Source organism: Cupressus sempervirens, chromosome 1, assembly GCF_028749045.1.
Source record: "Cupressus sempervirens isolate cs-2001-9-10 chromosome 1, ASM2874904v1, whole genome shotgun sequence".
Classification (NCBI taxonomy): domain Eukaryota; kingdom Viridiplantae; phylum Streptophyta; class Pinopsida; order Cupressales; family Cupressaceae; genus Cupressus; species Cupressus sempervirens.
Window position 1 is genome coordinate 368388194 of NC_143118.1, and position 26677 is coordinate 368414870.

Sequence of the window (26677 nt, forward strand, 5' to 3'; positions counted from 1 at the left end):
AATCATAAGGGCAATGTAACTATTGATAAATCAATATCACTACCATATGACACCAATGATTTTTTTAGAAGTGATGGATCTATATCACAGGTTTCTTGTTGAGAATTATGTCTCAACCTTGCAAGATTTTTCTAGAAAACTCTACAAAATTTTAGCCAAAAAACTCTAAAATTTTTAACAAATTCTAGAATTTTTTTGTGATAGTTTTCCACATGTTTATGAATTGGAAAAAGGTGTATAAGTTGTTTAAAATGTGTCTAGTCTCTAGAACAATGTAGAAGGGCTATTTTTGGAGTGTAAACAACTCAATATATGACTTTTATGGGGGTCTAAACTAGAGGACAAAATTATGGACGAAAATGGTATTCTTAGAGTTACAAATTAGAAGTGGGTAATATGTGGGATGGTTGTTTTGCCCATGGTTTTGTAAAATCACAAATGGTTTCCAAGTGGAAAGTCACTATAAAAGGAGGGCATGGGAATGTATTTGTATCATCAAGTTTAGTTTGCAAGACTAATGCTAGAAAGAGTCTCTTTGAGGCTGAGTTCGAGTTCAAGTTGTGGTGAAGCACTCCTATAAGAACTTGCATTGCAAGTGTATTGTAATCTTCCAGATTTGAGAATACATTGTGTGGGTTTTGTAGGGTGGGGTTTCTTTTCTTCTGGAAGGGTTTCCCTATGGTAATCATTGTGTTATGTGTTCATTGTTATTTTTATTAAGTTATTATACATTTCTTGAAATCTTTGCAATAGTTAGTTGAATTTGCATAATCATCCTCTCAAAGATTAGTGTAGGAAGCAATTTTGTGAACCTTTTCTTCCTAACAAGGGTAAAAGTACAAGCTTGTCTTCCCCTTTTGTAAAGAAAAAAGGCTAACAAAAGTATAACTCTTCACCTTCAATGACATAAAACCTGTATTATTATTTAGAATTTGAAAATGAAGTAAACTAATGAAATGTGTAGAAATGGATGAAGTTTACAATTATAATTTTTAATAATTATTTAGAATAAGAATTGATATATTTTCCTAATTTTTATATATAATTTTTCACTTGCTAAAAATTAGGGGTTTAGTTTCCACCACAAAACTATATGGAAATTAACTTATTTCTATTTGAACTCAGACGATGATATAGATAACATATATAGCTAGACCAATCAAAAATAAAAATTGACTTTAGACATATATTTTCTGTATTATAATGATGCAAATTTCAACTCACCTAAAATCGATAGTTTTCATCTCCCACCACATTTTTCAAAACAAATCTACTCTAACCAAAAGAAAAATTATACAATATAGAAGAGAACTCTTTCCTCTAGAATGCCATATCATTGTTAAATTTTTAATATGATTTAATATTTTTTCTTTCTCAAAATTGACATTTTTTCGAGTGTTAAAATATGTGCTTGTAGAATATTTTAATTACAATACACTATGTCTAATTAAAACACTATAAACTCTATATGAGAATATTCTTGACTTTGAGCTTTATAAAATAATACCATAAAAAATAGTAAGAGTTATTGAAACGTCAATTTTCTGAAATAATTTAATCTCTTTAGTAATTGGATACAAACTAGCACAAAACATGTATTTAATAGACATTTTCAATTGGAAAGGTGTGACACCATATATAAGTTAACTAGAATAAATTTATCTAGATCAAATGTTTCACCAAAATTAATTTTTGGATAAAAATACTCAAATTTAGTCATTCTAATAAGTCACCTTGAAAGGTGACATAGCTTTGTACTTTTACCCACCAGTGGTATCAAAGCCTAGCCAACTTTGGTTCTATTTGTTAGGTACAGGGTTTTTTGAGCTAATCAATGTTTGAGTGGGAGCTTGTATAAAGGTTTTTATTTATGTGTTGCTGGATTGTAAACATGGTGAGCACATCAAAGAGGATTGATTTAGAGAAGATTTCTAGCACAAACTTTGAAATGTGGAAGCTAAAGATGGAAGATCTATTGATTTATGGGGATCAATGGGATGTAGTTGATGAAAAAAACTAAGGCCCATGGGTCTAACTTTAGTCCCAGAGTATGATGTGAGAGATAGAAAAGCTAAAAGTCTCATTAAATTGTGTCTTACAGACTTTATACTGATTAATGTCCATGAAGAACCTACCACGAATAAGCTTTTGAAGAAGCTAAGTGAGATCTATCAAGTGAAATTACTTATGAATAAGACTTTCTTGAGGAAGAAGTTGTATTTGTTGAGAATGAAGGAAGGTGGATAAATATCTAAGCATCTTGAAAGTTTTAATATGTTGGTAACTTAGTTGACCTCAATTGGGGTGTGGATGGATGAAGAAGAAAGGTGCCAAATATTATTATGTTTTTTTCTAGACTCATAGGACAGCCTTGTTATGGTCATAGGGATAACTTTAGTTGTGTTGAAGATGGAAGACGTTGTTGTTTCTCTACTTTTTCAAGAGATGAGAAGAAAAGTTGGTCTAAATTCCAACAAGGTTTTGAGTGTTTGAGGAAGACCAACAAAAAGAGGAAGGAATGAGAAGTAGCATGGACATTCTAAGTCTAAGAATAAGGGGAGATCAAGATCTTGTGGTAAGTCTAAGGTGATTTGTTGGAATTGTGGCAAATCTGGACACTTCCAAAAGTACTGCAAAGAGGAAAAGAAAAAGAAGAAGAAGCAAGATTCTGATCTTGAGTCTAAGAAGGAAGATGGAGATGCTTTCATCACAACCTTGGCCACTCATGCAAGTGATAATGCATGATTGATTGACTCAGGTTCATCTTTTCACACGATGCCTAATAGAAATTGGTTTGGTAAATATGAAAAGTTCGATGGTGGTAAGTGTGCCTATGAATTGTGGGCCTCCTAACCTCACAGACACCTCGACATAGTCATTACCTGCAAAATCATCTTGGAATAAACATTGAGTTGTTTATCAAAGAGGTTCGGCAGAGCGACCTGTCGCCTTCTATCTAGAAAGATTTGCCTAATTAATGTCCTTAGATTTGAGGTGTAGACAACCAGACCTTCTAAGAATGAAGGATTTGAATGCAATTAAGCTATGTGATATGCAAATAATCTAGATGAAATGCAAGCAATTAATCTAAGAAATAAAAAACATTAAGCTAAATGTATGCATTATTAACCTAGATGAGAATCTAAAATGATAGAAATGTGGAATAAGATGAGTACTCAATTCGACATCAATTCAATACTATTCAATTTTCAACCTCTGTAATGATGAAATGAGGGTCTCTTAAATAGACTTTCTCGGAATCCATCAACGGTTAGATAAATTTCAATCAATGGTCAGGATTGAAGATGAAGTTCAGTCATAAAGGAAGATTCTCAAATGAAAGGGAGTTAACTGGCTCAGATCTAAGTGTAAGAGTTAGTCAACTCAGATAGACTTTGGTGTAAAAGCAAGTGATCTAGGTCACCCCTAATTTGGTCAGCAGTGAACTGGGAATTTCCTTTTTGAACTAAAGAGAGCTTTTGAAGAGATATTTAATTTAATAAAATGTGATATGCTCTCATAATTACCTTTTTCATTTAATTAAATAATTCTATATAATTAATTAGAGGCACTTTTCTTATTTAATTAAATAACTTCATTTAATTAATTAGGAATAACTTCCCATTTAATTAAATAAGTTTGTTTTAATTAATTAGAAGTAAGTTCTCCATTTAATTAAATAATTTCATTGAATTAATTAAAAGTAGGCATATTTATTGAATTAAATAAATTTAATTCCATAGTACATTAGCCTTAGGATATAATTTAATTTAATTAAGGTATAAGTACTTAGTAATTAAATTAAATATCAATCAATAGGTTTAATGTGACTACTATGAGTAAATACCATAGGAATTAAGTAATAAGCATGATTAATGCAGATTAGGATTTTCTGCATCTGATAATTAAGTCAAGTAGTGAGTAGCAGAATAAGAATTTGCCTAGTGACATAGGAATTAAGATTGATCAGAAATGGACCAGAATTGGTGATCATGGCAATGAGCCAATACTGGGGTATAACATTTTTCCCCTCTTTGAATGAATGTGCGAGTAGCATATTCAATTCAACGAAAATTAGAAAGTGTGATGCAAAGATAAGATTGGTTCCGAAGGTGATGACACAGCAACTAATTGATAAGCTTTTAAAGACCATCTCTAGAACATAGCTTAATCCTAAGGAATCCAAGTAGAGCACTTAGATGTACCTAAGATTGATAGCATTTAAAAGACTATCTCCAAAATGAAGCGTAATCTTTAAGGGTCTAGATAGAAGGTCTAGATATTTGAAATTGATAAGCATTTAAAAGGTTTTTGAAGTTTAACCTTTAAGGATCTAGATAGCACATCTATATACTTGAGAGTGATAGCATTTAGAAGACTATCTCTAGAACAGAGAATAACCTTCAAGGATCTAGATAGAACACCTAGATACCTAAGATTGAAAGCATTTAGAAGATTATCTCTAGAACGGAGCTTAACCTTCAAGGATCCAGATAGAACACCTAGATACTTGAGATTGAAAGCATTTAGAAGACTATCTCCAAAACGAAGCTTAACCTTCAAGGATCCAGATAGAACACCTAGATACCCGAGATTGAAAGTGTTTAGAAGATTATCTCTAGAATGGAGCTTAACCTTCAAGGATCCAGATAGAACACCTAGATACTCGAGATTGAAAGCATTTAGAAGATTATCTCTAGAATGGAGCTTAACCTTCAAGGATTCAGATAGAACACCTAGATACCTGAGACTGAAAGCATTTAGAATATTATCTCTAGAATGGAGCTTAACCATAGAACACCTAGATACTTCAAATTAATAAAAGATAGCAAAATTGAATTATGAATCATAGAATCATCCCTAGAATGAGGCTTGATTCTCAAGAGTCGAGGTTTAGAATATCCCAATACATGTGCATCAAACTTTGAGAAGAGTTGTTATAAGGTTGATCAATTGATGAAAAGATAAGATAGATAGCAAAGATGCCAAATAGAAGGGAACAAGATGCCCTGATTGATGAGGACATAAGATGGGAACTATAATACCCCAAAATTGGCTCATTTCCATTTCAACCAATTCTGGTCTATTTTTGATCAATCCTAAGACCTATTCTAATAGGCAATTCTCATTCTGCTATTCGCTACTTGACTTAATTGTCAAATGCAGAAAACCCTAATTTGCATTCATCATATTTCTTATTTAATTCCTATAGTACACACTGATATTAGTTGCATTAAACCTACTTGATTTAATTATAATTTAATTATTAAGTATTTATACTTTAATTAAATTATAATTATATCCTAAGGCTAATGTACTATGGAATTAAATTTATCTAATTTAATAAATACGCCTATCTTGATTAATTAAATATAATTATTTAATTAAATGGGAAAGGTATTTCTAATTAATTAAACAAAATTATTTAATTAAATGGAGTACTTACTTCTAATTAATCAAACAAAGTTATTTAATTAAATGGGAAGCCATTCCTAATTAATTAAATGAAGTTATTTAATTAAATAAGAAAAGTTTCTCTAATTAATTAAAGATTATTTAATTAAATAGAAAAATTAATTATGAGAGCATATCCCATTTTATTAAATTAAATATCTCAACAAAATCTCTCTTCAGTTCAAAAAGGGAAATTTCCAGTTCACTATTGATCAAAAATGAGTTAAATGAGTTAACTCCTTTTTCTACTCAAATTGAATCAGTTAACTCCTTATTTTACTCAAATTAAATTTGTTAACTCCCTTGAATTTGGGAATCTCCCTTTATGACTGAACTTCACCTTTAATCCTGACCGTTGATGGATTTCAGGAAAGTCTATTTAAGAGACCCTCATCTCTTCATTTTGAGAGGATGAATTTGGAGAATTTGCATCAAATCGCTGCTAGAGTTCATACTCACATTTGCTCATATTTTTACATACATCTTACATTCTTAGTTTAGATAATTCATCTAGCTTAATAATGCATACATTTTTAGTTTAATGTCTTTTATTTCTTAGATTAATTGCTTGCACTTCATCTAGATTACTTGCACATTCATATAGCTTAAATTACATTCAAATCATTTATTCTTACAGTGTCTAGTTGCTTAAACACCTCAAATCTGAGGATATCTGACAAGCAATTCCCTTTAGATAGAAGGCAACAGGTCGCTTTGCAGGCTAATTTTCGGATGAACAATCCAATGTTCATTCTGGGATGAATCCACAAATGAGGACCGTGTTGAAGTGTGTGTGTTTACAGAGGCCACATATTCACGCATACATTTTTGGCACCCACCATGGGGCCAAAAAATTAGTTTTTCTAGCCTCTTTCTATATTTTTTTAATCATTTTTTGTTCTCTATCCATACTGTTCCATATAGATTCGAGAATCTTTGCGTGAGACTATTCATTTTCATCTGAGGATCCAAAATCTTCACATGAAGATTCTTTCTACGTCACGTGAGAAAGTTTTTTGGTGTGGAAAACTTCGCGTGAAACTTATTTCTTCGCGCGAGCTAAATATAATTTTGTGGGAGCCAAATATAATTTTGCGCGAGCTGTAAAACTTCTTCGTGGGGGCTGTCAAGGATTTCACGTGAAACTCTGCTAACAGAGGCATTTTTTTTGCATTGATTTTCCTGTTTTCTAATTTTTCTACTGACTAATCGAAGTTTCTAGTGTTTATGTGTTTTTTGATTTTTTTGGAATAGCATAACAGCAGTTTGCGAAACAATGGGAAAAACGTGATAAAGTCACTAAAAATAGGTAAAATCTACTAAGCGCGTTGCGAGGATCATCAAGTAGCCTTCCTTAGCTGATAACACTTCATTTGGATCTAAAAAAAACATCTCTCGTATCAAGCTTGTGTGTGTTTCCTTCTGTATTTTTATTTTACAACACATGCATAATTTGATACTAGGGTGTGATCTCTGTTAGTATTCATTTAGTAGGCTTAGGTACTAGTGATAGATTTAGATAGCTATTTTGGGTTATTGGACTCGCTAATCTGTCGGCCCCTCATTTCACCCTGTGTTTGCAAGATTAGCACCACTTTAAAGGGGAGGGGTCTACAGGACATAAGCGTTAAATGCTCCACAAGGCAACCCTTTTGTGCTTTCTAGAACTCACTCGTTTTTGAGTTGTGGACTCGTGTTAGCTTGTGTGAGGGGTTAAATGTTCCACATATTTAGACTCACCTCACATTAGTTAAACCATTAAGTGTACCACCTTGTGCTCTTTGATTGCTTTTGGATAGATTTGCTTTCGAAAATTAACATCTGTACACACATAGTAATTAAGCCTCCATGAACACTATTCGTGGATCTTGAGGGAGTGGGTTTCTAGTGAAACTCCTCTCTAAGATGGATTCCTTGTAGGTGGGGAGGATACTTTGAGCATCTCATAGATAGATGAATCTTCAACTCGTTGATTGAGGCATCCTTTTCTTCGGAGAGGTTGATATATCACTGGGAGTTGATATCATAGATCTTTAAGAGATACTCTTAGTTTAACATGTCAGATTAATCTGTCTGGTTTGATTGGGCTAAAGATGAAAAGGTGTCAAAACCTTGAATCTGGAGGCTAAGTCCCCTTGTGGTATACTATTGTGAGATGGTCACCTTTAGAGAGGGTTAACCGTAGCAGACAATTCCTCTACAGGGAAAACTGCATTGATAGAACCTCAAGCGGTAATATCGATTTTTGCCATGGTAGTGACAACCACTATATAAATGTCCTTGTGGAAGAAATCTCCATGGGTGTGGTTCATTGTGGGTTGTCAAATCTCCCTAGCAGCTCTTGAAGATTAAGTTCTCAGACTGTGTCAAAATTGCGGTGCACTGGGATTGGAGGTCACCCCTGTGAGTCATAAAAGTTGCAGAGTCAAACCATTACTAAATACCTTAGAGGGGCCAACTTTTATTTTCTAGAGATGTATGCATGATTGCAAAACTCTTTGAAAAAATACACAAATAGCTCTCTTAGGGATTAACACAAACTAAGTCACTTGATTGTTCATGCGCAAGGTTGCTTTTGCCCTTGCTCATTATTTTCAGACATGCTTGAAATCACTTGCTTGCTATTCTATGTGCCTATTTATCTACCTGGTTATTGGAACGATAATTTTTTTGTTAAAATCAATCACTGTTGTGAAACTGTTCTGCCCTTTCAAGCAAAATTATTTGGGTCTCGCGCGAAATCATCTGGAACTCGCGCAAAGCCATTTTGTCCTCCCGCAAAATTAAATTCCTGTTGTGTATCTTCATGCGATCCTTGAACACTTTTGCACAAAATTAAACCACTATTACTAACCTTCGCGCGAGACAGAAACATCTTCGTGCAGCTTGTAAAACTTCTTTGCGTGATCCATATAGGTTTTTCGCGTGAGAATTTGTATCAACATTACCAATTTGGGTCTGTTCTAGCTATCTGTAGCCTGCACGCTATCCTTTTCTGCGTCCTTTTATCACTCTCTATTTGCAAACAGCCCTGAAACAATGACACTTTGCTTAGTCGAAGACTTGTGTCTTATACCTTGACTAGTCTTGTCTCATAAGTAATTTTGGTCCTCATCTTAATGCTTTTCATACTTTGTGTTGCAGTGGTCATAATCTCTAGCTGTTCTAGCCTTTAAATCAGACCATTTGTGCCTTAGTGAACAAAATTCTTGCTATTATCTTGTCCTTTCTGAGACTTAGTCTTAGTGTAGTCCTTGTCCAAGTTCTAGCTTCTTGTCCTTGCCTATGACTGTCACAACCAGAAGCGGCAATGTGTTTTATCCCAATAACCTTAGATGTGGTCATGCTAGGGGTTGTAATCGAGGCAAAGGTAGCTTACCTTTCACTATGCAATCTATATCCAATTTGGCTAGTGAGGCATCTTCACAATCTTCCTCACTTGCAAGGTCATCTCAAGTTCAACGAACATTTTCCAATTTGCAACAAATTAGGAATCCTTTTTACCAAGAGGATACTAAAAAAGGTAGAGGTCCTACATTCCCAAATACAATGTATGATCCTTTCTCCACAGACCCTTTTGAAACAAAACATAAAAAAACTAAACACGTTCCTATAATGACTGATTATGAACCTAAATAGGGTAGTCATAGTCGATATCAAGAACATCCTAGGGATGACAAGGAGAAAGAGAAAGAATATGAAACTGATGAGGAACAAGAAGAGGTGGAAATCCTTCCTGAACACATAGCAAAATGTCGAAGAGACAAAAACATTCAGAAGGTCATGGGAATCCTACTCAATGAAGAGAAAGAAAAGTACTTTCTCAAACTTTCCCAAGAGGGAGCTAAACTGCCCACACATTTCAATGTGGAGACCATTATCACATGTGAAGAGGAAACTGAGACCGCTAAACTCCAAAAACAACTAAAAATTATGAAAGACCAGTTGGCTCAGATGATGCATGAGAAAGAGAAACCAACAAAGACATACACATTGGATGCTCTTTGTTCATTCCCATTTGACAAAAGTATAAACATGTTGCCTTTCCCACGAGGCGTAGAACTACCCAGATATGACAAGTATTTTGGTACTACTGATACCCAAGATCACTTGCGAGAATTTGGTGCTTTGTCTATGGAGTTTATACACAATCAAACATACCTCATGCAATTATTCCCTAGAAGCCTAGGTGGTCAGGCTTTGGAGTGGTTCTCACATTTACCTCTTGGTATCAAGACGTTTGACGAAATTGCTAATTCATTTTTTCAACAATATTCTCATAAAATTCAACATCCTGTAAATATTCGAGATCTATGCAACCTTAAACAGAAGGTTGGTGAGCCTTTTCTCACTTTCCTCCAACGGTGGAGACAACTTTACACTAAGTATTCCCATAAAATCTCAGAAATGAAGAAGCTCGACATTTTCACTGATAACCTCTTACCTGATTTTGGGTATAGAGTCCAACTACAAGGTCCATGTACCTTTGAAGACATGATTACATAGGCTATCCATATCAAATAAGTTATTGTCAAGAAAGGTGAACTCACTCTTTAGAGAGACACAAAAAAAGGTTCCACTTCCAACAGGGATAAAACCAAACATGTCAACAAGAACCGAGAAATTGTACATGATGGGGTTGTTGATAATGTCACACCAAAACTTGCTAAAGTAGCATTTAATCTCACAGATTACCTTGAAGGGGCCAAAAATGCTGAGAAGCCTCTTCCTGACAATAAGGCGTCTGGGAACAAACTGAGAAACTCATGGGAAACATGACCCAAGTGAGAGTATATGCCTTTAGGAGAACCTTTGGATGTGGTTTACAAAACATTGCTACAACACAAGCTTATCTCACCAATGGATAACACTCGTCCCTATGATGCACAACCACGTCCACCATGGTGGAATGAGACCTCATTTTGTGAGTATCACCAAAACAAGGGACGCAAAACCAACAACTATATAAACTTGCGTCACAAATTCTAGGACATGATTGATGCTGGTGAACTTGTGGTAGATGGACATAACAAAACTCAGACCACAAGGCGTTCAAACAACCTTTCCCAGCTTATGAAAAAGGAGAGACTTCAAAACCAGAACCCTACAATAAGGTCAACTATACGTATTCCAATGATGACAATGTCATTCACATGGTTGAACCTGTAGATTCTGAATACTATGATGTTATTACCATAATGGGGAAGCAAGATAACGACAAACCCAAGAAACCATTTGTCTTAAGAGGCCCTCCTTCCAATAACATGGATAATGCATCTTTGCAACATTGTACTAATGCTATTACTCGCTCTCATGCGAAGTTGGTGCTCAAAGGCCCTACACCTCCTATTTCAAATCTTGAACAACACAAGGACAAAACCCTTGCTGGTCCATCTGGTAAAGGTACAAAACACACAACAAACTTGACTGCAACCAGTTATAGTGTTCTAGATCATTCGAAATGAACCAATGCTCACATTTCCATATTTGAGATGCTTAAAATCTCGCCTGCCCATAGGCAAATTCTAGACAAAGCGCTCACTGAGGCAAACGTTCCTCAGGATCTTAATCTTGAGAGATTTCAATCCATGGTAGGTCACTTGACCTCACCTCATCTTATGACCTTCTCTAAGGAGGATGACAACTCACTAAATCACCCACACAATCAGCCTCTACACATTGAGAATATGATCCACCAGACACATGTTCATCGGGTACTCATTGACAATGACTCTGGCCTAAATATTGTTTCTGCTACTTTTCTTAGACAATTGGATTATTCTGAGGTCTTTGTTGATCCTCGATGAAAGATCACTATTAAAGCGTATGATGAAGTAGAACAAAAGTCACTAGGTCTTGTGACTTTATCAATTTGTGTCGGTCCTATCGAAAGGGATGTCACCTGTTAGGTGCTTGACATTCCCTTAGCCTACAACATTCTATTGGGATGGCCATGGATACATGAGATGCGCAATGTGCCATCCACATACCACCAATGCATTAAATTTCCATTTCATGGCTCCAAAGTTACTATTCCTGCCACTACTAGCTACACTTGCAATATGCTCAAAGCTGCTAATTCTTTTGTCCTTGATAACTGTGAGTCTATTGATTGTCACAACAATAAGCTAAAACAAATTGAGCAGTCATTTAAATTGAAAGAAACTGGTATGGGAGAGTACCACATGGAACTAGTGTTGTCATTAACATCTATTCCAGAGTCCCCTTGACATTTTGGGAGACCCTCAGAAGCAAAGAAGCCATTTGTGTTGACACCTCAGACCAAGTTTAATGGATCTTTTGTCAAAGCTATTGTTCCCTTAGAAGATAAAAGCGAAAATAGAGCCATTGCTGCATGGCTTTACAAAGAAGAGGCTCCAGTAGACCTAACAGAACAAGTTCGAGAAATCACTCCTAAGAAGTATGGCCCTGGTCTTAAGCTTATGAAGTGTTTTGGTTACAAGGGAACTGGCGCTATTGGGTGAAATAACAATGGTTTAATAGATCCTATCAAAGCAATAGCTCGAAGCAACAGTGACACAACTGGCCTAGGGTTTAAGAAAGTCCCTTTCCATTTGAGATCCAATAAATTCATACCCATAACTGAGAGTTTATCTAAAAATGAGTCACAGTCTGAGTCAAGAACTTGAGAGGAAGAATTTGATGATGAGGATTCTTACCCTCATCCTATTCTTTATGATCTTGCTAAATTCTTTGCTGAGCCAGATGACTTTGTGCCATGTATTAGCACTGTGGATGATACTAGTGATTCTTTTGAGGACAATGCTAAGCAACTCAAATATCATTCAGAAAAGGGAGAATCTAGTCAATCATGCCATATTGAGTATTTGTGAAAGAATCCAGAGGCTAAAGGAGAGTATGTCCCTATCACTGTTGGGGAGTTCTATAGTCTCTCACCATGTAGCACCGATTCTCATGAATATGAATTTGAAAATCTTTCAGAAGTGACTATTGATAAATACATTGACCAAGTGCATGTCTATGAAAATCAAATCGAAGTGAGTGAAATATCTAGGGATAGGTCACAGGGGTCTGATCCAACTACTGTCCTAGAGTTGTCAATTACTAACGTTCGTACTTCAAGGTGTTTGAATACACTTGTGGGTGAGGTCGCTGTAGGTCTCAAATTACTCATCCATTTATTTAATGACTATACTATGAACACAATTGAACCAGCCACTACTCTCTCACTCGCACATCTCGAGCTTATAGACTGGAACCCCAATGCATCTAACAAAGTCCCCACGTTCCAAAATGACTATGCTCTTGCCTGTTACCTAAATGCTATCAAAATTGTAACATCTTCCACCAATGAGTAGAGCATCAACATGACTGAGGCCAACATCAAATCTCTCAATCACATAATTAAAAAGAAAAAATGCAAGAGGTCCGATGGTGAAAACCACATTATGGCAGTGTCGGATCCCAAAAAAGTAAAAACAAAAGACGTATCCAAGGGTGAAAACCTCTCTGACGTGCCCGTAGATGAGATATTTGATGTCTGTCCCAGTCACTTTTAGGAGAGATCATCAGTATTAATAGAGCAAACATAGCCAATTAACCTAGGCACAGAAAAACATCCTCATGTGATACATATGGCGTAGTCATTGTCACCTGAAGAGAACAAACAATTCATTGCCTTTTTCAAAGGAAAGAAAATAAATTTTGCCTGAACATATTCTGACATGTTAGGATTGGATCCTGATCTTATCATGCATCACTTGTCCATAGCACCAGGCATCAAACTAGTTAAATAGAAGCTTCGAAAAATGCATCCTCATGTTGCATTGCTAGTCAAAGCCAAATTGGAGAAACTTCTGAAGGCTGGTTTCATTTGTGCAATTGATTATACTGAATAGATATCCAATATTGTCCCTTTGTACAAACATGATAAGTCTATCAGAGTTTGTACAAACTTTCGTGATCTTAACTTGGCATGTCCTAAAGATGACTTTCTACTCCCTAATATTGATATGATCGTGGACATGACGGCTAGCTATGAGATGTACTCACTTATGGATGGCTTTTTTGGATACAATCAGATAAAAATTGTGCCAGAAGATCAAGAGAAAATAGCTTTCACATGTGCATGGGGAACTTTTTGTTGGAATGTGATTCCATTTGGTTTAAAGAATGCTGAAGCTACATATCAGCGGGTTGTTACTACAATTTTCCATGACATGATGCATAGAACCATGGAGGACTATATTGAAGATACCTTGGTCAAAAGCGCTAAACACAATAATCATTTGGAAGATTTGGGACCCATCCTAGATCGTATGGAAAAATTTAGTCTTCGGCTCAATCCTAAGAAATGTGCATTTGGTGTCACATCAGGAAAACTATTAGGATATATTGTTTCAGCAAAGGGAATTGAAGTAGATCCAAAAAAAGTACAAGCAATAATGGACATGCCACCACCTCGAAACATCAGTCAAATGAGAGGACTACAAGGAAGGCTTCAATCTATTCGTAGGTTTATTTCACAATTGGCAGATAAATCACAACCCTTCACAAAGACTTTACATAAAGGGTGTGAAATTTAATTGCAGCGAGGATTGTGAGCAAAGCTTAACATAGATTAAACAATATCTTGTCAATCCACTAATCCTGATGTCTCCTATGCATGGGAAGCCTTTGCTTTTATACATTTCAGCCACTAAAAGATCTTTGGGAATCTTGTTGGCTCAGGAAGACAATGACAACAAAGAAAGAGCTATTTATTACTTGAGCCAAACATTGGTCTCTTATGAGAAAAATACAACGTTATTGAGAAAGCTTTCTTGGCAGTTGTCTTTGCTTCCCAAAAGTTGAGACACTACATGCTTGCCCACACTACATGGCTTGTGGCTAAAATAGATCCATTAAAGTACTTGCTCAGTAAGCCATCTCTCACAGGAAGATTGGCTAAATGGGTCATGATACTAAGTGAGTTTGACATCCAATATGTTGAATGCAAAGCTATAAAGGGATAGGCAATTGTAGACCAGCTAGTCGAGGCACCCATTCAAAGTCTTCTACCAATAAACATTGATTTTTCACACGAGTCAATTCTAACACTCACTCACCATACATGGGTTATGTTCTTTGATGGGTCCTTCACACAACAAGGATCAGGTGCTGGATTACTTTTCATCAAACTATAGAGATACTCATTGCCCAAAGCATACAAGATTCTATTTCCTTGTACAAATAACATTGCTGAATATGAAGCTTTGATCAATGGTATGAAAATTGCAGCTGAATGGAGAGTAGATTAGTTGGATACCTTTGGTGACTCTCAGCTTGTCATCAACCAAGTAAATGATGTGTATCAAAGAAAGGATGAAAAACTAATTCCTTACAAATGCATGGTTGATGACTTGACGAAATAGTTTGCACACATCTCCTTCCAACAAGTTCCACGCATAGATAATAAAGCGGCTGACACCATGGCCACTTTGGCCTCCCTTCTACAAATGCCAAAAAATGATCTATGCCACAAGTTCTTGGTGGAAGCGTTACACTACCCAACCTATGACACACCTGATTCTAGGATGATTTGTTCTATTATAGGACAAGAATCATCTCACTACCATCACATCTATTCCTACCTTCATAATAAACCATTCTAAAAGATCTGACCCAGAATGAGAAATGTTACCTAATCCGTAGTGCTTCACATTATGTCATTATTGCTGACGATGTGTATAGGATAGGTCTCGATGCAACACTCCTTAGGTGTTTACAACCCGACGAGTCCAAACACGCATTAATCAATGTTCACGAAGGCATTTGCAGATCTCATTCCAATGGCCTGACACTAGCTCGCAAACTCCTTCGTGCTAGTTACTACTGGCCTAAAATGGAGCAAGAAGCTGTTAAATATGCTAGGTCCTGCAAGCAGTGTCAACTACACAGGAATCTCATTCACGCTCAAGCCAGAGAGCTGATTCCCTCTACTACAACATGGCCATTTCAACAATGGGCATTTGACTTGGTGGGGCAAATTCACCCAACCTCTTCTAATGGACATAAGTTCATTATCACTGGTACAAATTATTTCACGAAATGGGTAGAGGCAGTCCCTCTCACAATTGCTGATAGCAAAACTATAGCACTTTTTATTACAAACTACATCATCTGTAGATATGGTATACCATCCTCAATCATTACTAACAATAGAGGATAGTTCAAAAATAAAGACCTTAAGGAACTGTGTAAGATATTCAAGATCACACAACATTGGTCTTCAATTTATTACCCTCAAGGTAATGGCCAAGCAGAGGCATCCAATAAGGCAATGCTCAAAATTCTTCATCGCACAGTCAGTAAGTTAGGGAGAGACTGGCATCTCCAGATCAATCCAGCCCTATGGGCATATAGGACAAGTATTAGAACTCCAATGGGCATGACTCCTTTTGCGTTGGTATATGGGGCGGACGTTGTGCTTCCAATAGAGGTCAAGATTCCTACCTTAAGAATCTTTATGAAAGGCCTTATCACTGATGTTGACTATAGGATAGCTCAGCTTCAAGAGCTTGTGTTGCTGGATGAACGACGATAAGTGGCATGTGATCATCTATGAGCATATCAACAAAGAATGGCACGAAGCTACAATAGAAAGATCAGGCCATGTGACTTCTAGCTGGGTGATCTCGTCCTGAGAGAGAATCCTAAGAATCAACAACAATGAATGCAAAAGGGAAAGTTTGAACCAAACTGGCTAGGTCCTTACATCATTACTACAGTATATGGATCTAGCGCCTATCAGCTTTCCACAACTGAAGGAGAAGTGCTTAAAGAGCCTATGAACACTCTCCACTTGAAGTGGTTTTATAGTTGATTTAATCTCAGCAAGCTCTCTGTACATATATAAATGTCTTGAAAAAAAATAAATCTAAAAATCAGAAAAAGTCCTAAAAAAAAAAAAGAAAGTGAAAACCTGGTAAACAGGTGCCTTTTGATCCCAATGCTCCATCTTGTAGTGCATCTTCTGGCTATTCTGTATAGTCACTTTCGCTTCCCTACTTCCTACTCATGTATCCATAGATTGAGTCTTGTCACAACACGAGGGCATTCCCCCTTAGTGTCACTATTTTTGAGATTCTCATAGAATCTCCATCGTGACAGTCACCAGTCATTCTAACTGCGTTTGCCTACTATCGCTAGTGTCACTCTTTTCAATATTCTCATAGAATCTCCATCGCAACAGTCACTAGTCATTTTGACTACATCTACCTACTATCACTAGTGTCACTCTTTTCAAGATTCTCCTCATAGAATCTCTTTCGCAATGGTCACTAGTTGTTCTAGCTATGTCTACCTATCGTTGCTTGGGTCATGTCTCAAGATTCTTTTATGGAAGATCTCTTTTGTGTCAGTCACCAGTCGTCCTGGCTATGTTTGTCTACTATCACTTAGTCCTTCTTAGGTTCTTCATCATGAAGATTCCTCTTTGACCTTAGTCACTAGTTGTTTTGACTACATTTGCCTACTGTTGTCACCCTACTGAAGAGATTTCTTTCTTACATGTTTTGGACATTAGCACTTGACATCAATCCTAAAAGCATTGAACTCAAAAATGATATAATTGTTTTGATATGCTGAGAATTTTTCTTTGTTTGCTTTATTTTTCTTTATCATATCCCTTCGAGCAACTCGATGATGTCATCTTCAACTAGAGAAGTAATGATTGGGGGCATGATCTTTTTCTTTGCTTTATGTTTGCGGTTTAGTTTCAATAAGTTGATATATTCCTATAAGAGGGGTGTCCACTATAAGAGCCCCCATCTTGTATTGGATGGTCATGTGTACCTCAACTCCTTTTATATGAATACACCAATAACGTTGGTTCTTCTCCTTGTTTGTTGGAGTGAAATCTTCATGCTATAGTACATACTGACGCTCGTCCTACTAAGTGAACGTATGGGTCACTACGAGTATATCTAGCACAGTTCTGTCTCAGGTTATGAATGCAAGGGTCATTATGGATAGAATGAATACTAAGTACTTAGCATAAGAGGGATCTTCCATGTGTTTGGTGTGCCTATTATGCAAGCAACATTTAGGTCATCCTAGCATTTATGCTCTGATGCTTATGTTAACTTGCTACATTAAAAGGAACAAATGTTCTGGTCATTCTGGCTTCTTGTGCCTCGAATGCTTACATTTAATCCCGACACGCCAATAACGTATGTTATATTCATATTTTCATTATTTCAATGTCAGTAGGGATTGTATAACATACGAGCTTTATTTTATATCCAATGGTAATAAATCATCGAGGCTTGGTAACCAGACCTAGGGTTGCATTTAACATAGTCTTGCATTACATACTTCATTTTCATTAACACGCAATTCAATGGTAATTTTGTTCATACTTCACATGCATAAGATTCCTCCACGGTTACACAAGCATGTGGTTTGTCGATTCATACTTCTCAATGGAATATCTTTAACTGTCAAATAAAAACATGCAACACTACGTAAGATGTCAGTTCATACAAATATGTTCTATCTAAGTACAACATATATCTCATGTACATCAAAGCAAAACAAAATAGACAATGACATGTACATAGGAATACTCAGATCAAAATCTCGTATATATATATATATCAAAGAATGGGTCAGTACAAAAATGGGTGCTTCTCTAGCGCAATCGATCAAAAATGATACATGTGGTACTAGCACACAATTCAATACATAGCCAAGGATCAAAATCAAAAATCAAGCACAGAGCATCTAAATTTTTCCTGAACCCTCACCTCTAGGAGGAGCACAAGGAGCAAGGGTAGTAGGTGGCGGAGGTCTTGGTGGCATATCTGGCTTGACAGGAGGTCGTGCACCTCCAAACTCTCGCGCGTACTGAGAAGATCGCTACATGTACAATGTCTCATTTGGCACAGTGCTGGTGTATGCAGCATAGTAATATGCAACCCGAGAAGACTGGAAGCAGATCTCATCCTATGCTAGCTCCAGCCTCCACTGTGCAGTCTCCATGTGCTCTCTCTAATGATCTGTCTCTCACTGTCTCTCCACTAGTTGCGCATCCTGAACTGCTACTGTAATGTACAACTCTCCCAACTATTGGGAGGCCACACGTACCCACTCTCGGTACCACTATACCTCATCCTATACCACACCTGTCGGCTGATTCGGCATATCCTCATCAAGCATCTTAGGTGCCTACTGTTGTGGTGGTGCCTATGGCTATGGTGGCACCTGCTGCTGAGGAGCCTCCTACTGAGGGGCCTCCTCTATCCTCTGCCTGCGGCGTTGGCCCTGTCCACTCCCACTACCCCCGGAACGTGGGTTTGATCCCATCTGACATTGGGGAATTTGCATCTACTGAACTTGATGCCAGACTTGTGACTACTACTGTGGCTAAACTGGTGGTTGTGGTTATGCCTGCTGCTACTAAGGTGCCTATCTCTCTGCCTGCCCTGCTATCCCCATTGGATCTGTAAAATGTGGGAATGGATGGCTAATAAAAAATGCCTGATATGCAGGCGTCATCCCTACATCTACTACCTCTGGCAGGTAGTCCCACTGAACAACAGTTAAACTATATATATCTATCATGGATCACACTGGATCCATCCGTGGAGGCCATCCCCGCTCAATATCCTTCTGCACCCTAGCATAGGCACAATACTCAAGTGAAATATCCTATGGTTGGCCATACTGCCGCCACACTCATGAGATTAAAAATCTCTTAATCACTGATGTCATCCTGCCCACCAGAGGTCGAGAACTAGACATCCATGGCAGCTCTCTGAGAGCATCATCCTAGTCCTCTGTCTCTCTACACAGTCGCCATACAATAGACACTAGGTCATCAAGATGAGTCTGCCAGTGCTCAGTCTTACCCAGGTGGGCCTGGGTAATATGCCCTCGATATTTGGATATGTAGGGCTCCATAGGCTCCCGGGCATCCTCGAAAATTGGCCTACATACAAGGAGATGCTCCCAAGCCCAGATCTATAATATATATACACCCACTACCATGGTCTTCTTCTCATGGAAGATGACCTCGTGCATCTCATGGAAAAGCTGGGCCAACATGCACTGACCCCACTCAAAGATCTTTGGTGCCTCCAGCATCCTGCAAAGCATAACACCCCATCCACACTCCAACCCATGTTGTCCCCTGTCAGGACATAGGAAGCAGCTCAAGAATATAGCCAGCACGGATGCCAATCTGTGAGTGGGTCCATAAGTATGCATCAACTCATCCCAGCTGATGGCCCTACCTCTCAGTAGCTCTCTCCCAAATATGATGGATAGTGCCTCTATCCCTAATCGAGGCACTGTATCATAAACCACCCGAGCACCATGGAAAGGAATCTGCAAGATCCTCTAGATTTCCTATGGTGTAATGGTCATCTCACCCATCAACAAGTGAAAGGTGTTCGTCTCCGAATGGAAACGCTCTACCAAAGCTGTGAGTAAGCTGTGATTCACCATAATGGCTAGAATCTGGCAAAGAGAAGAAAAACCTAATCGGGCAATGTGTGCTCGATCTGCATCATCCAGACTCCATAATAACTCTCCATATGACGGATAGTGTGACCTAAATGAAACATCTCCAAAGACCTCTTGCATGCACAACAAAAAATGACAAACAAATGATCAGTATCAAGTCAAATCAAAGCTTCAAAACAAAATAAAATGCAATTTCTAAGTGCAAAAATCACAAAACTATCACGGAATTTCGTGCGAGATTCGTGAAATCTCGCATGAAGACATTCAGTTTCGCATGAAATAATTCTTTCTTCATGCAAAGAATCTAGCCTTCTCATGAAAAAAGATCTCCTCACACAAAGATAGAGCTACCCACACGAGAAAAGAGATTCTCGCACGAAACACGAATTGCCTCACGCGAAGAATCTCCACCTTCGCACGAAACCAAAATTGTCCTGCGCAAAGATCCTCCGGCCATGCGCGAATAAAGCAGATCTTCGCACGAGAAGAGATCTGTCTCACGTGAAAAAAGAATTAACAATCCTAAAACATGCTAAAATGTGCAATAAATGACCTCGAAATGCATGAAAATAAAAGTAGGAAGATTGGAAATCGAAGACTCACTAGTGGTCCGTAGTCTGCTGGCTGACTATGTCGTCTGGAGCGCTCAAAATGATGATATCTCACGTTCACTGCCATGTCTCTATCAGAGCTGAAAATCACTACAAGATGAAAGCACAAATGAATTGAAAATGACCCTTCGAGCCCTTATATAGGTGTTGACCAAATTTTTTCAAGTGCTCGAATTTGCGCAAAAATCACACCCCTAGCTAATTGGACCGTTCTGGATCCACTTTCGGGATCAAATTCAAAATCTGACACACCTAAGAGCTTCAAAAATGCATTTTAAAATTTTAGGGACCGACGCAATCGAATGCTTGTGGAGCCCAAATCTATTTGATACTTTGTAATTCTTGGAATCCTTTCAACTTTACATTCTTCATATTTTCAAAATTCATTTAAAAAATAGTCAACTTAAGTCAACTGTGGCTAAATCTAGTCAACTTATGGTAAAACTTGGTCTTTACCAAATTAACCCTAAATATTCTTTAGATCATTATGATCTCTTCTAGATTCTGTTGAATCTCAAATTTCTTCTACATCTCATGATATACTACTTCAAATCATATTTGTCGTGTGTCATCTTTCAAATTTGCTCCCGATGGGGCAGGATGATTACATCATTGAATACCTATTGCTTGGGGCATCTCATCACTCAAGGAATTTTGTTCCCTTCTATCTAGCATCTTTGCCATCTATCTTATCTTTTCATCAATTGATCAACCTCATAAAAACTCCTCTCAGAGTTCAATAGATAGGTATTAAGATAGTCCAAACCCCGACTCTTGAGGATCAAGCCTCGTTCTGGGGATGATTCTATGACTCATGATTGGAACCTTGTTATTTTTTTTTCAATCTCTTGGGTATCTAAGTGTTCTGTCTGGATCCTTGAAGGTTAAGCTCCGTTCTAGAGATAGTCTTCTAAATGCTTTCAATCTTAGGTATCTAGGTATTCTATCTGGATCCTTGAAGATTATGGTCTGTTCTAGACATAGTCTTCTAAATGCTATTATCCTCAGGCATCTAGATGTTCTATCTAGATCCTTAAAGGTTAAACTTTTTTCTGAAGAAACATTTTACATCCTTATCAATTTCAGGTATCTAGATGTTTTGTTTGGATCCTTAAAGATTACGCTTCGTTCTGGAGATAATCTTTTAAATGCTATCAATCTTAGGTATCTAAGTGCTCTACTTGGATTCCTTAGGATTAAGTTCTGTTCTAGAGATAGTCCTTAAAAGCTTATCAATTGGTCTCCGTGTCATCAACTTCAGAACCAATCTCATCTTTGCATCATGCTTTCTAATTTTTTTTGAATTGAACATGCTACTCTCACATTCATTCAAAGAGGGGCGAAATGTAATACCCCAAAATTGGCTCATTGCCATCTCAACCAATTTTGGTCTATTTCTGATCAATCCTAAGACCTATTCTAATAGGCAATTCTCATTCTGCTATTCGCTACTTGACTTAATTGTCAAATGCAGAAAACCCTAATCTGCATTCATCATATTTCTTATTTAATTCCTATAGTACGCACTCATATTAGTCGCATTAAACCTACTTGATTTAATTATAATTTAATTATTAAGTATTTATACTTTAATTAAATTATAATTATATCCTAAGGCTAATGTACTATGGAATTAAATTTATTTAATTTAATAAATACGCCTATCTTGATTAATTAAATATAATTATTTAATTAAATAGGAAAGGTATTTCTAATTAATTAAATGGAGTACTTACTTCTAATTAATTAAACAAAGTTATTTAATTAAATGGGAAGCCATTCCTAATTAATTAAATGAAGTTATTTAATTAAATAAGAAAAGTGTCTCTAATTAATTAAAGATTATTTAATTAAATAGAAAAAGTAATTATGAGAGCATATCTCATTTTATTAAATTAAACATCTCAACAAAATCTCTCTTCAATTCAAAAAGGGAAATTTCCAGTTCACTATTGATCAAAAATGAGTTAAATCAGTTAACTCCTTTTTCTACTCAAATTGAATCAGTTAACTCCTTATTTTACTCAAATTAAATCTGTTAACTCCCTTTATGATCGAACTTCACATTTAATCCTGATCGTTGATTGAAATCGATCTCAACTATTGATGGATTCCAGGAAAGTCTATTTAAGAGACCCTCATCTCTTCATTTTGAGAGGATGAATTTGGAGAAATTGCATTGAATCGCTGTTGGAATTCATACTCACATTTGCTCAGATTTTTACATACATCTTACATTCTTAGTTTAGATTCATCTAGCTTAATAATGCATAAATTTTTAGTTTAATGTCTTTTATTTCTTAGATTAATTGCTTGCACTTCATCTAGATCACTTGCACATTCATATAGCTTAAATTACATTGAAATCCTTCGTTCTTACAGGGTCTAGTTGCTTAAACACCTTGAATATGAGGATATCTGACAAGCAATTCCCTTTAGATAGAAGGCAAAAGGTTGCATTGTAGGCTGATTTTTGGATGAAGAATCCAATGTTCATTCTGGGATGAATCTGCAAATAAGGACCGTGTTGAAGTGTGTTTGTTAGCAGATGCCACATATTCACGCATACAATGACGAGATGCTTCGAGCAATAAGTATTTAATGATTTAATCATCCTACCCCCTTGGGAGCAAAATCGAAAGAGGACACACCAAAAATAGATATGAAGCAATATAGAAAAGATACAGAAGAAATCTGAGATGTAGCAGAATGTAGAAGAGATCAGAATGATCTGAAGAAAAGAGAATAGATTAGAATGATCTAAAGGAAATTTAGAGTTTTTATGTAATGATTATGAGGTCCAAAAGACCAAGTTTGACCAAAAGTTAACTAGATTTAGCCATAGTTGACTTTTTCAAAAATAAATTTTGAAAACATGAAGAATGTAGAGTTCAAAGGATACCAAGAATCACAAAGTATTAGAAAGATTTGGGTTGCACAAGTGTTCGATCACATCGGTCCCCAAAATTTTAAAATGCATTTTTTAGGCTCTTAGGTGTGTCAGATTTTGAATTTGATCCCAAAAATTGATCTAGAACGGCCCAATTAGCCAGGGGGGTATTTTTGTGCAAATCCGAGCACTTTGAAAAATTTGGTCAATAGCTATATAAGGGTCCAAGGGGATATTTTCAATTTATTTGTGCTTTTTGTCTTCTATTGATTATAGCTGTGAGAGAGAAATGGTAGTGAATGTGAGATATCATTGATTTGAGCACTCTAGATGACACAGCCAGGGAGCAGACTACGGACCATTGGTAAGTCATCGATTCCCTTCTTTTGTACTTTCACTTTCACATATTTCGATGTCATTTATTGCACTATTTAGCATGTTTTAAGATTGTTCAATCAGTCTTCATGCAAAGATCTTCTTTCTTCGCACCAGGAAACAGGGTGCGATGTTCCTTTGCACGTGGCTGGAGGATCTTTGTTTGGGAAGCATTAAGTTTTGTGTGAAGAATGAGATTCTTCATGTGAGCCGATTCATTTCTCGCGTGAACTACTCCTTTCTCGCATGGACAACCCTTTTCTTGCGTGATGGCGTGATTCTTTGCACGAAGAAAGAATGTTGTTTTCGTGTGAAATTCAGAGAACTTCGTGTGAGATTTCACAAATTTTGCACTAAATCCTGTGACAGTCATGTTTAAAAGTTTTATCTTCGCACTAAAAAATTGTATTTTAATTTGTTTTGATGCATTGTTTTGACTTGATACTGATTATTTCTTGTGTTGTTTGTTGTTTTGTGTCCAGAAGGTTTTTGGTGATGTCACATTCAGGTCTCATTACCCACCATATGGGGAGCTATTGGGGAGTCTTGATGATGCTGATCGGGCACACATTTATCCATTGGGTTTGTCTTCTTTGTGTCGGATTTCAACTATGATGGTGAATTACAGCCTTCTCACTACTTTGGTAGAGCATTTCCATTCAGAGATGAACACACTTCATTTTCTAGTGGGCGAGATGAATATCACTTCAAAGGACATCTAGAGGATGTTACGGATTCCCTTTCATGGTGCTCGGGTCATCTATGATACAATCCCCCGAGTAGGGACAAAGGCACTATCCATTGTGTTTGGGAGAGAGCTATCGAGGGGCAGGGCTATCAGTTGGGATAAGCTGATGCAGACTTATGGATCGATGGACAGGTTAGCATTAGTGCTGGCTATATTTATAAGCTATTTCTTATATCCTGACAAAGGACAGCATGGTTTGGAGTGTGGGTGGTTGCCATGCTTCACAGGATGTTGGAGGCACCTGAGATCTTTGGCTGGGGTTAGTGCATGTTGGCTCACCTTTTCCATGAGATGCATGAGGTTGTCTTCCATGAGAAGAAGACCAGGGCAGCTGGAGTATATGTGTTGCAGATCTGGGCCTAGTAGAATCTTCCCATATGTAGGCTAATTTTTGAGGATGCTAGAGAGCCCATGGAGATGTATATATGTAGATATAGAGGGCACATTACCCAAGTCCACTTGGGTAAGACTGAGCATTGGTAGACACATCTTGATGACTTGGTCTGCATTGTATGGTGACCCTAGAGAGAGATAGAGGAGTGGGATGATGCCCCCATAGAGCTACCATGGATGTTCAGTTCTCGACCTCTAGTGGGAAAGACTACATCAGTTATTGAGAGATTTGTGATATCACGAGTGTCACAGCAGTATCGCTGACCACAGGACATTTCTGCTGAGTACTATGCGTATGCTAGGTTTCAAAAGGACATTGAGTGGGGATGGCCACCATGGATAGATCTAGGGTGATCCATGATAGATATTTGTAGCCTAGCTATAGTTTAGTGGGACTACCTACCAGAGGTAGTAGATGCAAGGATGATGCCTGCATATCAGCCATTTTTTATCAGCCATCCATTCCTGTGTTTTACAAATCCACTGGGAATGGCAGGGCAGAGACAAAGGCAGGTGCCCCAGTGGTAGCAAGCATAGCCACAACAGTAGTCATGGGTCCAACATTGGGTTCAATAGATGTAGATTCCCCCATGTCAGATGGGATTAGACCTAGGTACCAAGTGTAGTGGGACTGGACAAAGTCAACACCGCAAGTAGAGGATTGAGCAGGCCCCTCAGCAGGAGGCTCCACAGCAACAAGTGCCACCACAATAGGAGGCACCACCATAGTGGTAGGCACCGGAGATGTTAGATGAGGATATGCTAGATCAGCAGGCAATTGGGGTGCAAGATATGGTATGATGGTACCGAGAGCAGATTTGTGTGGCCTCTTGACAGCTGGGAGAGTTACAAATTTTAGTGGTAGTTCGAGATGCATAGCTGGTAGAGAGACAACAAGATGTAGATTGATGGAGAGAGTGTGATGAGACTGCGGAGTAGAGATTAGAGCTAGCACAGGATGAGGTCCACTTCAAGTCAGCTTAGGCATCGTACTATTATGCTGCATATACGAGTGCAGTACCTGATGAGACACTTCAAGTTCAGTGCTTTTCTCAGTATGCATGAGAGTCTGGAGGCGCACAACCTCCTATCAAACCAGATATTCCACCACCGACTCGACGACTTGTTGCTCCTACTATTCCTAGAGGTGAGGGTATAGGACAGAGTTATACACTCTATGCCTAGCTATAATTTTGATCCCTGGCTATGTATTGATTGGTGTGCCAGTACCACATGTTTCATTTTTGATCGATTGTGCTCTAGTAGTGCCCATTTTTTTGTACTGATCCATTATTTTGATATATATATATATATATATATATATATATATGAGATCTTGAGCCGATTATCCCTGTGTACCTGTCATTGTCTATTTTTGCTTTACTTTAATGTACATGAGATGTATGTTTTACTTGGATAGAATGCATATGTATGGACTAATATCTCACATAGTGTTGCATGTTTTTTACTTGATAGTGATAGGTATTCCATTGAGGAGCATGAATCGATGAACCAAATACTTGTGCAACTGTGGAGGAACCTGATACATGTGGAGATGCCCCCAATCCTTCATCACAAAGGGTAGGAATAGAATGACCATTGAATTACGTGTTTATGCAAGTGAAGAATGTAATGCAACCCTAGGTCTGGTTACCGAGCCTTGACAATTTATCATCACTAGACATAGAACAAAGCTTGTATGTTATACAATCTCCA